General features: G+C 35.8%; 1 long non-coding RNA gene across 6 annotated transcripts; it reads right to left on the bottom strand.

Annotated features, from left to right (window-relative positions):
* Positions 1-2,689: 2,689 nt before the first annotated feature.
* LOC113285740 lies at positions 2,690-5,571 on the bottom strand. Of its 6 annotated transcripts, none has more exons than XR_003328900.1 (5): positions 5,448-5,571; positions 4,141-4,214; positions 4,009-4,059; positions 3,337-3,911; positions 2,690-3,227 (listed from the first exon to the last, which is right to left on the bottom strand). It is a non-coding gene; the product is annotated as an uncharacterized LOC113285740 (long non-coding RNA). The 6 variants fall into 6 exon arrangements; XR_003328899.1 differs by having other exon boundaries at positions 2,690-3,497; positions 3,807-3,911; XR_003328898.1 differs by having other exon boundaries at positions 2,690-3,493; positions 3,807-3,911.
* Between the last annotated feature and the right edge of the window lie 889 nt (positions 5,572-6,460).

Raw genomic sequence — 6,460 nt, 5'->3', positions numbered from 1 at the left:
GTATGACATATGCATGTGATGTCGTCGATCTGTCTGACGCGAAGACGCGCATGTCCAACTTTCGTACGCGAGTCCAACGCGGACACGTGATCATTTTAGGCGCGTTTGTGCTACCAAGGTTGTGGTGCATGTGTTGAATGGTCTTCATCGTGATTTTAATCATTATGTTGTTACTGGTCAACATCGTGAATTTTATATTTTCAAAGTTAATATCAAGAAAATTTCACCATCAGCAGTAGTTAAAAGCTCATAACCAAGAATCAGTTGTACTTCTTGATTCTACTAATACACCGACTTCTTTCTTTACTAAGAAAATTCAGATCACAAAATTCAGATCCTCCTGGTAATTCTTGTTCTAAGCATCAAGAATTTGTTTCCAATAATTCTGGTTTTAGATCTCATGAATTTTTTCAACATCAAGACTTAAACTACCTTCTCAATCCTTTGATTAGTTTTTCATTATTGTCAATTAGCTAAATATCAAAAATTTCCTTTTTCATCTTCAAATTGAATTTTTACTGCTCCATTATGTCTTGTTTGTTGTGATATTTGGGGTCCTGCACTTGTTCTTTCTTTAGATGGATTTAAATATTATATTATATTTTTTGATGATTGTAGTAGGTATCTTTGGATTTACCGTATGGTGTCTAAAATTGAGTCTCTCAAATGTTTCCAGCATTTTAAATCTACAAATGAAATTTTCTTACCTAATTCTAGGCAAATATGTAGATGACAAAAAAAAAAATCATCTACCAATAACTGACAGTTATAAAATTTTGTTGCTCGGAGCTAAGAAGGAGGTCGAGATCGGTTAACTAGTTCTCAACTCGAGAATAACTGAAGATAAATGACTCAACAAAGACTTAGACGATACAATTGATATTCTGACACGTGCAAGACACAAGTTCTGGAGAAAGATGCGAAGATAAAACCGATACTGTCAGGATCAGGACCTGGATATTGAGATATAATGAAGATCACGAGTCGATATAATAACTCAGTAACGAATTCAAATCTGTGTGAATCGTGATGTCATCGCCAGATAGACATGAGTGTTCCGTAGACATGTATGTAGCGTGAACTACACGTTGAATAATTGTATAAAAGCCCATGAAGGCTCACTTTGTAAACTATGATGTATTATTTAGTATAACTTGATCAATAAGAATTATCTTTTCTATGTTCACTCTCCTACTTTTCACTAGAACTTAATTGTGTTAACCGACTTAAATATTACCTGGTAAACCCTAATTGAACAACGAACTAAGTAAACAATAAACAAAGATAAATGATTAGATCGATTAAGGAGATAGAACTTAATCAGTAATCAGATCGATATATTTTGTAACTTCTACGTATTCGACTAACATTCATAGAATCGGAAATATGCATCTTCACTTATGGCCCGGTTATTGATTTACCAGTGGAATTGGGGAGTTTCAGCCTTGTGGGCATTGAACCGGAGGCGTAAATTTCAGGTCCTTCATAGTTGGTATCAGAGTAAGTTCTTTGAAAACGTTAGGGACTTTATGTGATGGACTCGTTAGCGAGTATTTTGTAATGAGACTACAAAAAAAAATTCAAAGAGAAATAATCAGTTGGAAGAGTAGGATAACTGTTGCGTGAATCATGTTAGACTTAATTCAGAGTTCTGGGTTTTCCATGCCGTAATTTGTGACCCACCAGTTAGTTGGTTACCTAGAAGACCGTTCGGAACGGTAGGAATACATTTTGACTGATCACCCCCTTATCCTTATGAAACGGTATGTGTTGTCAGGCTGGCTATCTCCTCAATCTGAAAGACTATATGGGACAGAAGCTTGCATCCTTTTGATCTGGCATAATAGTTTGGTTCTCACACTACTGCATTAATAAACGCCTGTCATATTCAATGACCCTTTTAAAATTGTGAGCTTTGTGGATTCCTGGTGTCGCGGTAAGGGACGTGCACTTAGGATCCTGTGTTGAGACATCCTTTTTGAAATCTTGAGTATATGGCATGGGCCATATGCTTAAGGGATACTGTTTGAGGGTAAAAACTGATTCTACTGTTTTTTGGTAAATTTGGGTGTGTTGATGAGAAACGAATTCAAATCCTAAACAAATATAATGCACAGGAGTACTTTTGAGTTCGAGAGATCAATCTGTAAGACTCTGGCCTAAACCAAGAAATAGTCGCTCCAGATTCAATTCGGTCACAAGGTGAAGGAGAAGGGTTGATCTTACACTACACCAAAACAACCGATTTGGGACGCATATAAAGTGTTCAATGAATTTAACCAACGCCTATACCCGTTGGGAATATGGCTTAGCAAATTTTTGTAGAACGCCAAAATCCGTTACACAAAATAACTTGTGCGACGTATATAGTCGTTGGTCAACTGGTTTAGCAACCTTTTATTTTGCAATTTGAGTAACGGATACTTAAATATTTGCAACGTATTTTAAATTTGTGCAACGATACCTTAGTTTAGGCAACGTATTACACTAATTTGCGCAACATTTATATACGTTGCAAAACTATTTACAGGTGAAAAAATTTCCGACGATAGCTCTGGAAGATTTCTGCACCTTAATATATATTTTGCACCTTCATATACCATTGTACATCAACCAACCCATAATGCGAGATGTTATCTGCTCATGTTCAGACCTAATTTTCCTTCAAGAGTTGATATCAATTACAAGGTTAAGTACAAACACCGGAAATTGCAGGCGGAGATGATGAAGAACAAGTTACATATCAAGAAACAATCAGCACTTGATTAGAAAATAGAAGAACAGATGCAAAAGCTATATCAATCAGCCTATATCAGTTTGAATTCTGACTAAAATCAGTTCTGGTTGCACACGAAATCTTCTATCAATGAAACTGATTTGATTTGTGAGATGTTACATGCAAAAAATATGAACCTGATCCAAATCAAGCAACAACAAACAAAGAAATAGATTGCTGGATTTTCTTGTCATCTACTAGATTCGAATATCCATATGACGAAACGATTGGTCACATCCTTCGCTTGCAAAAACTCTTTCAAACTGGGGTTTTAGAGCTGCTCACCTTACGAGCAGGATTAGAACTCCAAACCTAAGGTACTTCCAAAACCATCCATAGCACCGATCATGTAATGAGTTTCTTTGACCTCCAGCTCCAATGGCTATAAGGATCCGAGTTGAACTAAATAGAACTGCTTCCTCATAACATTTATATTTATATCTCCAGTTGTCTTGCCAGCAATAAGGACATCAACCAGAAGGATTGCATTACTTACATAAATTAGACACCACAGTCCACATCATTATTACCCTCAATGTTTTAAAATGAGAAGAGAGTACCTGTGAACTGTATTCTTTGCATGCAAATAAGCAAGCCCTGAAAGAATTTGTTGGGTATAGCTACGTATTGCTAGTTCACCAAACTGCCCATAGTCTTGAAGGAGCTTATAGATGGAGCCACCAGATATATATTCCACATAGATAAAAAGCCTATCATCTACCTCTTCCAGAAAAACATATTAGACCATCAGTTGACAAAAAAAAAAGGAAAAATCTTCAAGGCATCAGCTGCCATTTAATTTCCTCAAAATGGAAGAAATGTCACAAGTCATAGCACAGAGTAAGTATGGAATCATCTCTTATTTGAGATTGAATAGTTATAAGAAAGCATGTTTATGGGAGGATAGAATCAACGTGATATTGCAATTCATGAAGAGTTAATGTCACGATAGTAAGCAAATATTCATCAGATGGAAATCACAAGAAGTCTACAAGTATGATATTTTTGAAACCATCAGCCGAATACTTACCGTCTCAGTCCCATAGTATTGTACTATATTTGGATGCCGCAACCAACTCTTTCTCTGCAATGTGTCTGTTCATAAACCCAACGAACAACTTGTGCTCAACTGCTTCTACGACAGACAAACATAATACAAAAAAATATATATGTATAAGAAAACTAAACACAACCTAAGAATGATACATAAACTTAATTAGGAAGATAATTACCAAGGCGCTCCCTTTCTCCATCAACATATCTAACTTGTATAGGTCCCGTCCCTGAAACACAGAAATAAAAATGAGTGAAAACGGACAAATATATAAGGAGACTATTAAGACCCAAAAAAACAATAAACTCACCCCAGGTTAAGTGTGCAAAGCTCTAATAGCCCTCTCAGCATCCTCGGAAGTTGCATATTTTATAAAACAGCATCCTGCAGAAGTAAAAGAGTTGGCATCCTGATAATATTAGGCTATTGATAGTCTTCTATAAATAATGTGTGCCAACAACTAGGTAGTATGACATCACCACATAACTGTTGTGCTCTAAAAAAGTATACACAGACAACTGAAAGTGCTCTAAAAAAGTATACACAGATAACTGAAAGTGAAGAAATTGTTGTAAGCTAAAACTAATACAACTTCGATCAACCACAAAAAAAAAGAAGGATTAACACCATAGTCACATATGCCAATTATCCAGACATTGTATATACCATTATAAGGGAAGGAAGATAGGGTTTCACACCATAGTTTTCTGCAGTAACATACCAGCCATCATAAATGTTCATATCCAAATATGAACTGCAGTTTCTTACCATTCTGTGAAGTATCTTCACAAACAACTTACCTAGACGAATACACACTAACTTAACCTACTGTACTAATGTACTAGCTATCCTCCTGCATTACTGCTGAAACATCTAGTATTTCTATACTGACGAACCTATATTACTTAAAATGAACTTCTATTTGACAGGTTAGTAGCATAAAAAAAAAAGACTTCAGATTCTTAACACCACCGAACTCAGAACTAAATGAAGATCAAAGTTTATAAAAAGGTTATATGAGCATTCATAATCTTCAGCTGCAAGAATAATAACCATTCTAACACTTGTGCTGTCAATCACCTTTCACGGAAAACATAAACATTAGATGTATGATGATAACTTCGATCTGAAATTCCAAAAGAAAACTCCAAAGATTTTCTGGAGGATTTCACTTCAAAATTCATATCTCAGCAAGAAAAGTTCGGATGAGAAACTCAAAATAGGTTCAAAAAACTCAAATCAGTTTCATAATTGAATCAAACTTGTCATCCAGTTAAATCTTCAATCGAAGATCCAGATTCAACCGAATTGAAAGAAAAAAATGAAATCAATCACTACAAACTACAAGAGATTCGAGTACATCTTACTCGTCGTACAGATCCAGAGATAGAAAAAAAAAAGAGAGAACAAACAAACAATAATCAATTAATACCACAACATAAAATCAAACACAAACCCAGATTTAAATTAGCACATCTACCAAACCTAGACAAGAAATCGAAGAAAATAGTTCACCAAATAAAAAACCCCAAATTAAACTAAGCAAACAAATGAAACCCACGACAGTAAGAACAAATTAAGATCTGAAAATGGTTAGGGAGTTAGAGATGATTATACCTGTAGTAGAAATCTAGGGTTTAGAGTTGGAGAAACAGGGTTTGATTTATGAAAACTTGGGGTTTGATTCGGAGATACCGCTTAGGGTTGGAAGAAAAGAAAAAAAGGGGTAGGATAACTCGATGCCTAAGAGATAAGAAAATAAAAAGAAAATAAGAAAAAAGAAAATAAAAGGAAGATAACATAAATTAGATAGACAATTTAGCCCTCAAACTAATTTAATATATACAAGCGTGTCCTTTTTTTTTTCCTTTTCTTTCCTATAAACTAACATTTTGTGCAACGTATTTTAAGGTGTGCAACGGGTATAACGTTGTACTGCTTCTGGTGTAGTGTTAGGGAGGGAAGCGAAGAAGGTGTTTGAGATCAGAATGTTGAATTATGAAGGTGTGGCTGTTTTATGACTTGTATCAGAAAATGGTTTCTGGCTACTTGCGTTGATAACACTTGTGTTGTCTGTCCGTTTGAATAGGTTGAAAACCTATTTATACAAGTCATTGAGCACACCCTGATCTCTTAGGAAGTGTAGGAAGTTAAGTAGTGGAGAAGTGGGTTTGTGCGGAAGGTGGTGATCATCGTGTTTCCATTATGAGGGAAGATTAATCACACGTTCACCCACTATCTCATTGTTGTTAACCGTCCATTCTTTCCTGACACTTTCTCGTAATGGGCGTGTTGCACACCGCACGCTGTAAACCGCTAGACCAATACCCCAGTAAGCATCCCCCAATTTTTGGCATGTTTGATGTCTCGAGTAAGTGGGTCGAGTCGTGGGACTCGTTGTTGAAAGTAGCACACAGTACTCTTAGTCAAATAATAAATTATTTGTGAAACCAATATTTATAAAGCATTGCTTATAATCGATGTATGTAAAGCATCACTTTCGAATAAGCAGCTTAAAAGAATCGATGTATTAGAAGCATCGCTGTTTTTGAGTTCGATCGAATCAGTCACGGATTTAGCGTCTTAAAAGTAGCACGACCGTCCATCTTTGGGTGATCGTTTGAGGACCC

This window comes from Papaver somniferum, chromosome 6 (assembly GCF_003573695.1).
Source record: "Papaver somniferum cultivar HN1 chromosome 6, ASM357369v1, whole genome shotgun sequence".
In the NCBI taxonomy this organism is placed as follows: domain Eukaryota; kingdom Viridiplantae; phylum Streptophyta; class Magnoliopsida; order Ranunculales; family Papaveraceae; genus Papaver; species Papaver somniferum.
Note: the sequence above shows the minus strand (reverse complement) of the source record. Positions and strands in the feature narration are given on the sequence as shown.